The sequence below is a fragment of the Taudactylus pleione genome, unplaced genomic scaffold (assembly GCF_031769625.1).
Source record: "Taudactylus pleione unplaced genomic scaffold, aTauple2 ptg001123l, whole genome shotgun sequence".
In the NCBI taxonomy this organism is placed as follows: Eukaryota; Metazoa; Chordata; class Amphibia; order Anura; family Myobatrachidae; genus Taudactylus; species Taudactylus pleione.
In genome coordinates, this window is record NW_028285524.1 from 3,001,051 (window position 1) to 3,011,166 (window position 10,116).

The following is a 10,116-nucleotide window of genomic DNA, read 5'->3' on the forward strand; positions in this document are numbered from 1 at the left end:
GAATAACATTGATTATCTTGTTACAGTGGCACCTGTAAAGCGGTGGGTTATATTAGGCAGAAAGTGAACAGTCCGTTCTTGAAGTTGATGTGTTATAAGCAGAAAAAATTGGCAAGTGTAAGGATCTGATCGACTTTGACAAGGGTCAAATTGTGATGGCTAGACGACAGGGTCTGAGCATCTCCAAAATGGCAGGTTTTACCGGTGTGCAGTGTTAGTACCTACCAAAAGGGGTCCAATGAAGGACAACTGGTGACAGGGTTATGAGCGCCCAAGGCTCATTGATGTGTGAGGGGAGCGAAGGCTAGCCTGTCTGTTCCGATGTAACTCAAATTGCTAAACAAATGAATGCTGGCTCTAATAGAAAGGTGTCAGAACACACAGTGCATCCTAGCTGTCTGCGTATGAGTCTGCATATCTGCAGACCAGTCAGAGTGCACCTGCTGACCCCTGTCCATCATTGAAAGCACCTACAATGGGCATGTGAGTGTCAGAACTGAACCATGTAGCAATTGAAAAAGGTGGTCTGGTTTTCTTTTACAACATATGACTGGGTGCATGTGGATCATATACCTGAACAAGTAATGTCACCAGGATGCACTATGGGAAGAAGGTAAGCCGGCAGAGGCAATATGATGCTCTGGGCAATGTTCTGCTGGGAAACCTTGGGTTCTGGCATTCATGTGGTTGCTACTTTTGCATGTACCACCTACCTAAATTGTAACAGACCAACCCCTTCATGCCAATGGTATCCCTGATGGCAGGATAATGCACCTTGCCACAATGCAAACATTGTTCAGGAATGGTTTGAGGAACATGACAAGGAGTTTAAGGTGGTGACTTCAAGTTCCCCAGGTCTCAATCCAATTGAGCATCTATGGGATATGCTGGAAAAACAAGTCAAAGACATGGAGGCCCCACCTCACAATTTACAAGACTTAAAGGATCTTCTGCTAATGTCTTGGTGCCAGATACCACAGGACACCTTCAGAGGTCTTGTGAAGCCCATGCCTCGATGGGTCAGCTGATTTGGCGAAACAAGTGGGACCTACACAGTATTAGGCAGGTGGTTTTACATACACATATATATATATATATATGGATCGTTGAAATGATTATAGTGCTTCACGTATACATTTAATTTAAAAAACGTCTAATCATGGGCCCCAGGGTAACTCAAGATTTTATATATTCAGTATATTTTTTTATTAGGTTAATGCTGTCTGTAGTATATGGTGATCACTAATGCTGTCTGAAGTATATGGTGGTCACTAATTCTGTACAGTATATAGTATATGGTGGTCACTAATGCTGTCTAAAGTATATGGCAGTATATAATGCTGTCTGTAGTATATAGGGTCACTAATGCTGTGTGTATTATATGGCAGTCACTAATGTTATGTGTAGTATATGGTGGCCACTAATGCTGTCTGCAGTATATGGCGGTCACTAATGCTGTCTGTAGTATATAGGGGAATCACTTATGCTGTGTGTAGTATATGGTGGTCAGTAATGCTGTCTGTAGCATATGGTGGTCATATAGTTTTCCTTCCTAAACACTTGTAATCCTATTGTTTGTCACTGAACCCCTCATGTTCTGACTGCAGGAAGTAAGAGCTGATTGGTCAGTGACACACTGGGAATATTGACTCTAGTCATACTGACAGTAGATAAGGTTGGTTGATGGATGCCTGAATGTAACTTTTATGCCTTCCAGGCCAATTTTGCTGTTTCTCTCCTTTCTATCACCTCAGATGTCAATGTCTCATCTGTATAAAATAAATAAATAATCCAAAAAATGATAACACTATACATAGAACAAGCCATTAAAACTAACCATTGTAAAGTTAATGGTGGCAGGAATTCATAAGGAAAAAAGATGGTTAGCTTGTTTTCACTGCAACTCTATCACTCTACTGCGCACATGACGTCATGATATCACGCAGCAAGCAGTGGCATAGGGAGGGCGGTTCTGATGGAGCACAAGCTCTGGGTGCCGAACAGGTCATGGCTGTGGCTGGAGGCCAACACTGGCATCTATTTACTAACTGACTTCACTGCTGGATGTTGGCTCCAGGCACACTGCTTCTTGATTGTGGCAGTGTCCAAGCGTGCAGGGATAGAGTGGGGGAGGGGGATAGCGATTACTGACTTACAACTTGTAGCTGCAGACTTTGAAAGTTGAAACCGTGCTGTGGGTGGCTGTGTGTTATGGGGAGGGAGGGGGGCAGATCTGTGAGATCATTGGTTTGGTAGTGTGCACTCCTACCCTCCTCCCTCCTATTGTCTGTCTTTGCCTCCCTCCCAGCTAGCCTGCACTAACGGCTTGCCTTATACATAGAGAGAGAGCATAGCAGCCCAGGCACACCCCCTCCCAGCCTGCACAAGCCCCCTCCCAGCCCAGACATACCCCCTCCCAGCCTAGACACGCCCTTCATGCCTTGTTATTCTGAATAAAGTGAAGGAAAGAAAAATCCGGGGCAGAAACTGATACACCCTGCACACTGTCAAGATTATTTATTTTCCAGAGAAACCCTTTCCACATCCTTTCTCCCTATATCATTTATATTGTGCCAGCTGTGAGATGAGCACTCCCTCCCCCCTGGGCAGAAATTAGTGAGTGTAGATGGGCTGTGGGTAACATAGCAGTATGCCCTGGGTAGAATGAGGGGGGGGAGTAAAGAAAGCCATTGGGAGGACAGACAGGTTGAGGGTGGCAAAGGGTGCATTTATCATCCAGGAAAAGATGGTCTTTTTTTTTAATCTAGCCTAATATGCTGACTGCACCCACTTTACCAACACCATAGCTCCACGCTACACCTCTGGCAGCAAGATCTGGGACAGTACTATAGGAGGTAATCGGTATGTCATGCCGGCAGCTGAATAGACGCCGGATCATATACCGACACCAGAAGACCGAAGGAGGCAAATCCTGACTGGGGCTGGTAAGGACACTAACCCTCCTCCTACCCTACCCTACCCCTCCCTTAGTGGTGCCTAACCCTAACCTCTCCCCTAGTGCCTAACCCTAACATCCCCCTGTTAGTGCCTAACCCTAACATCCCCCTGTTAGTGCCTAACCCTTTCCCCCCCTCCCTGCACCCTAAACCTAACACTCCCAGGGGGTGCCTAACCCTAACCCGCCCCCTAGTGGTGCCTAACCCTAAACCCCCTTTTCCCTACCATAACCCTAACCCTCCTGGTGGGTACCTAACCCTAAGTCCCCCTGGGTGTCCCTAAAACTAACCTTCCCTCCCCGAATCTAGAACCTAAGACACCCAGCTTACCTTTGTTTGGTATGCCGGGTGTCGGGATTTCGTAGTGGGGCTAATGATAGGCGTCAGGATTTTGACACCTATCTTTAGACACACGTTGGGCTTGCAGTGTCGGGCTATTGGTGAGCAGGATAGCGCCCGCCGGTATACAGACTGCATCCCCTATAGGAGGACGCACAATATGGCTTTCCATACAGCAGACAGCCTTTTCAGGTACCCCACAAGGAAGAAAGGGTCAAGTTGCCTCTCCAGAGTGCCCTTGGGGTAGAGACCATGCCGCCCCTCAGCCTTACATTCTAGTCAGTGGTATGAGTCGCACACCCATTGTTACAGTACTGGAGTATGTCACAACTGCTTGCTGTGCCATTGTCCTTTACAACTCAACAAGTCTCATTGGAAGCAGCCCTGCCAAAGGGCCTGATTCAGAGCTGCTCGTAAGCGGGCGCTCGTTCGTTCTGAGCGATGTTTGCCCAACTGTGCATGCGTACGGATCGTAATACGCATGCGCGAACCAGTCAGTGCGGCCGAAAATCGTTTGTTCGCTAAATAGCGAATGCCTGCCTGCTAATATGAGTGACAGGAGGAGGTGGTAACAAGGGAAGGTGCTTGAAAACGGGGAGTGGAGATCAGAACGCAGGCGTGCTTAAAGGTCAAAACGGGCGTTTTATGGGTGTGCATAATAATTAAAACAGCAGCGTCACTGACCACGTCACTGGGTTATTTTATAGTCAGAACTGGAACCAACCACAAGAATAGCGAGCAGTTCATACGCTGGTCGATGTACTCGATTAATCTAATAAATAGCGGACATGACGTAGGATGCGACCGGCCAGGGGGCGTAGTTATCCAAAAAACGACCGCAAGTTTTGTTCGCTCGTTCAGACATAGAGGCGTGAACAGACCGCAAAGAGCGAACGGTTTATTTGAATAGCCACCCCTTTTTTCTGAACGAACGACTGCAAATAGCGTCCGGCTCTGAATCAGGCCCAAAGTCCCTTCACTTTAGAAGCTATATGCGTCACAAGTATATGAGCTAAATGTGAAAATGGTGAGTACATAGTGGTAACTTTTACACATATGGAAGATGTCAGTTGAGTCAAACCTAAAAAATCTACACGTAGAAGTGACATGAACTTGCTCAGATGTGTGCACTAGTGTTTGCACAGACCCATACATTTGTGCACAATTCTACTAACGTACAGTACACTACATACTGAGTAAATACTGCTTTTGGCAAAATACACCACTGTCTTCTCAGGTTTCTTTTACATTTACTAAATGGATACTACTACAGGAAAACAAACTAAACCATCATAGGAAACAAATGAATAGGAGATCTTGCAGAATTCATTATTTTGTGCACAATAACCCAACCAACTCCCTGTGTAATTATTCATGGCAGGAAACCCAGTTTTATAAGGAATCAAAAATGGTTTAATGATCTTTTACACCAGCTTTCCTGCAAACATACACAGATGTGCACATCCTGGGACCCTACAGTATGTACAGAAATTGCATCATACTGTACACAGAATTTTGTGGCCAATGGCTCATCTAGTGGGCGTCTTCCATTTGAGCAGCAGTAGCTAATATCAATGGCTTATTTACTCTACTCAGCGTGGAATAGAAATGTGTCGTTGTAATCACTGTATAAGCATCAAGTCATTTTGGAGGATTTCTGCAAGAGCTGAATTGTAGAATGTGGGCTCTGCAAATAAACTGCAATAAAATTGGTATCAGGTTTATATAAGGGATTACACATGAGGAGAGCATTGCCTGTATCTGAACATAAGCTTATTTGATATTTCAGCTTCTAAATTATAGTTCTGTATAATGAGCAACATTTCCAGCTCTCTCATTCATCACAGATCCTGTATCTTATTTCGTTTAAAATGAACATGTTTGCTAACCTAGAGATGTACTAAAGGAAAATAAATATAGCGAAAAATTAGTAGCTTTTCTTTATTTTTTATTAGAACTATTTGGAACTTTATTGTTTTGCTTGGAAGAATTATTTGTTAATAAGTTTGTTTATAGTTAACAACATAACTTTTAAGTTTTAGATAAAGGTGCAAGCAAGTGGTGGGTAGCAGGATGAGGTGGAAAATAAATCCAGCTTTGGGGCTATTGCTACTTTCTAAGTTTGAGAATCTCGGGATGATTTATCCATATGCATATCTGTCAAGAGGCAGTTGAAATACAGAAATATTCTAGAGCTCTCTATATTTAGTGCACTGTATATTTGAGCAAAGATAGGTATTGGAGTTATATTTACACAGTGGAGGCTCCAGAGGTGGGGCTGCAGTGCAGTCCAAAATTCAAATAGGGGAGCCACTCCAACTGCCACCCCAAACGCTGCCAAACATCGTCGGCCAGGACTCACTGGCAGTTGGTGTAGCTCCCCTATTTTTGGACTGTGCTGCAGCAGTCACTGTTTACGTGTATAGGATTATACATTCAACACTTGTAAGGGGTATAAAAGTTATATACAGGCGTGTTCTCATTCCTCTAGCTTGGCATGATGTAGATACTCCACCACAGCTTGGGATTCATATTTTTCCTAAATGTAACATCTTATTTGCAGCATGGCCACATACAAAGTCTCTCAGGGTGTACAAGGAACATATAGGGGTGCGCAGGAGCCATCACAAGGGGTGCCACCTCTGCCGAGTCATGGACTACCTCGTCACCCTCTCCACCCGGGATATACCCTACTCATCTGGGCAGTCAGGTGAGTCCCGGTGCATAGAGTATGTCCCGGTCGGAGGGGGGGGCAGGGTAGTCCGTGACCCGGCAGATGGGGATGTACCGAAGCAGCACCCCCAGTGCCGGCTCATGCACACGCCGATGAAGGCACACTAGATTAGTACTTTTGGATAGGAATGAAGTCGCAGATTAAGCATAATAATACAAGGTGCGAGGCATGGCGCAGTCGCTCATATTGGAACTCTATCTCTTTGCCTTTTTACCCAGATCAGCTACATGGAATGCCAGTGAAAGTTGTCAATGTACCCTTCATTGTACTTTTGTCGCATTAGTAATACGAATAAGATGCATATTTTTGGAAAAAGTCTCTGGATGAATCTTGGTGCAGCCAAATGGCAAAGTCTTTGGTTTACCAAATCTTGCTGTTTGGCATGATTGGAGCAATGGCGGATGCAGACACATCTGTAGCCTTGGTCTAGAACATATTATTCTAAGTTTTTCATTAGGCCATTTTTTCTGGAAGGATGTCTGTCTGTTGTTATATATGTAGTAAGACCATACCGTATATGTTCTTTAACATTTTGTAATAGTTGTCCAAGCACAAATGCTGTCTCTTGTAACTTACAGACTTACAGACCATTATATTGATGGGTGAACCACAAGGAGATGTCCGCGACTCACAATGCAAAATGAGCCCAGAAGATGCAAAATGCCAACATTTTTACCCTTAGCCAAGTTGCCAATCATTTAATTAGACCTTAGAGTATAGTGTTAGAGGGGAGTGCGCTCCTGCGCTGGCTCCTCCTCTCTGTAGTGACGCGCTGGCGGGATGACATCACTGCTAGGCTTGCACCTATGCGCCAACACCATTCTTGCTACTGTGTAGAGTGCTGCAGCCCGTGCTGTACTAAGCTCCTTTAGTGAGACCGGTGATTACCGCTGTCATAGCCATTTTTGATATCGCTATTAACTCTGCGCATACTGCTACTGTGTATACCTTCTGTCACTGCTGTGTCACTCTGTGTGCACCGCTGTTATCATAATAAACCCAGCATCCTGGGTAAGGACATCTGTGTGGCCTAACATCAATCTCACATTCCTCTGACACCTATTACAAACTTGCCTACTCTCCTGGCCGCCCGGAAAAGTAGGCAAGTCTCTCAGAACCGTCTAGCTCCTGCCCACACATCTCCCAAATCTGCCCGCACCCAACTCCTTCCCCCCCCCAGGTGGCCGCCCACTTCCAGAGCAAAAAAGAGCAGTCCGGGAGGGCCGATGAATCTCGCAATCATAGCCCTACCCCCTGCTGTACAGTGCATGCAATATCGGAACTGTATAGCGGTGGCAGGGCCAGGATGACGTGATCAACCCACAAATAGCCCACCTATGGCCATGCCACACCCCTGCTGTGCAGAGGAAGCCAACCCGGAGGGGGCAGCCAGACAGTCGGTAAGTATGACGTATTGGGGGCGATTCAATTTAACTCAAATTGAATAGTGCCCGGAGCTGTTCAATTCAGTGCGCTGTGTGGTAGGAGAATGCCGGTTATCGCACCTATCGCGCCTTCACAAGGGTGTTAAGGCGCGTTAACTGGCATACTCTGACAAAAGTGCCAGGCGCGCAGAAAAAAGCAGAAAAACAGCTACGCGCCCAGCACTTTGGTTGGATTTCTCCTCGCATCCCCATGAAGAAATCCTTAGCGTGCCCACACAGCGTGGTGTATTGAATAGCTGTGGGAGCTCCCTCCCGCGGCTATTCAAAATCGTGTTGAATTGAATTCCCCTCATTGTGACGAAGCAAGTTACACCAATAGGTTATACTAATATATAGTGCGTAGCATTGCTACATACGAGGGAAAGTTACCAGCCAAAGCCACAGGTGGCCTCATTCTGAGACGTCAGTGTGTGCATATTTTCCGGCCTTGCGTCTGCGACTTTATGTAAATATGTCTGAATGTGCGAGTACTGAGACTCCCACTATGTGCTTCCTTAGATGCTCAATACCGCTTGGTGCGTCTTTAGATGCAGCTGTCAGTGGCACCATTGAAACTTGCAACAGCCCCATACTGGGTGCAGATTGTCTGTCTGAGTATGGCCACCAATGTCAGCTATTAAGCATTATGTAACCACATCAGTGACACGCCTGCGACACTCCCATTACACGTCTATAAGACGTATCATCTCCGAGCATCCGCATAGCCGGCTCCTTGTCACCTCCCAGTCATCGCCAAGAAACGCCAAATACGAAAATATTCTGAGACTGTGCGTCTCCATTATGGGGCAGATAAAATATCAGAAGTGCTAATACAAGATTTTATTCTTCAGACAGGATGTTAAATGAAGGCACAAATGGTGGGGATGACATATACGTACATTGCAGAATATTCATGATATTGCGGACACTTGTAAGAATTTTATAGTTGTCTAACAGGTGCATAATATAGAGCATGCACATAATCCTACACACATAAAATAAAACAAAGTACTTATAAATCTTAACGATATCCCTGATATTATATAATAGACAAAAAAGGTCAACAAGTATGTTCAAGCCACAGTAAAACTGTATAATGTTTTTGCAAAGCGTTCAGGGTAGGACTCTGGACCTCATTCAGACCCGGACGCTATGCTGCGCTCGCTCGCATTGAGTGATTTTTCGCAATCTGCGCATGTGTATGATTCACAATGCGCGTGCGCGAACCAGTCATTGCGATGGGAAAGTGCTCACCCGTAGCCCGCAGTGGGGCCGCTACTTTGAGGGAAAGATAGTGCCGTTTGTGGGTGGTAACAGGGGAAGGTGCTTGTGAACGGGGGAGTGGTTGTGCGAACGCAGGCGTGTCTGACCGTCAGAACGGCGTTTAATGGGCGTGCATAATTAGCAAAGTAGCGTCATTGCACACGTGACTTGGTTGTATTTTAGCTAGAACTCCTCGCAGTGCTTGGGGTAGCTTAGGTCAACCCCAAGCGCTGCGAGCAGCTCCGATGACCCTCGATGTTCATAATTAATCAGACACTTCCCGGAGATGACAGGTGGGAGGTTTACAGTCCAGCGTATGCTAACTGCCGTCGCTCACTAAGACATAGAGGGCGTCCTTACAGCTCAAAGAGCGAGTGCTTGATTTGCATACCCGCCCTTTTTGCAAGCGAGGGATCGCATCTTGCGAGCGGCTCTGAATGAGGTCCTATGTTTGCAAACTGGATCTCATTTACCATGCACTGGATGAGCCCTGTAAATCGATTTAGTTTTGTACCCGTATGTCCAGATGGTTTGCCCAGTACAATCCAAGGAGGGCATCTACTATATACATACTGTAGGGGTGCAGGAAAGCGGAGAGAACTTAAAAGGGGAAAGGTGCAAACATTTAATACATCAAAGTCCATCCTTGTATACCACATTACAGCCACCTCTGTCATAAATAAAGAGTTTCCATATTTCTTCTAGGATTCAGTTTGGTCCCTTTTATGGAGCTAGTTAATCATGAGAGTGAGAGAATGTTTAGTCTCTATTATTTAATTGGAATTTCTGTGTAATTGAAGATTTATTTATTTTTTTCCCATTTCTTTAGTGCAACTGGAACTGCTATGCAAAGTATAGAGAAAAGACCTGGGGGTATATTCACTAAAGTGCGGGTTTATAGAAGTGAAGGTGTTGCCCATAGCAACCAATCACATTCTACAGATCATTTATCTAGAATCTAGCACATTCTAGCAGATGATATCTTAAATCTCGTTGGTTGCTATGGGCAACTGCTCCACTTCTATAAACCTGCACTTTAGTATATATCCCCCTGATGTTCACCAGCTTCATGCTACAGTAGTGCAAAATTGATGTTCATTTACACAATGAAAATGCTTGTATTGTTTCCTCATAGCAAAGACCAGCCCTAAAAATGCAACCATTCCACCCATTATCTCATTTTATTAATCTCGCTACACAAAACTACATCTTGTTTTTGCACTGCTCTGAAAAATGAGTCAAAACGGTAACCTCGTCAGTAATTTGCAATGCTCTCATTATGCCCAACTCCTCATGCTCCTCTGTAAAAGCCACCATTTTGATTTCCATGCCCTTGCACTTTGGCAGAAATCTAGGCACACCAGCACCTATTGAACTGTCTGATGTCAGCTAATAGGAT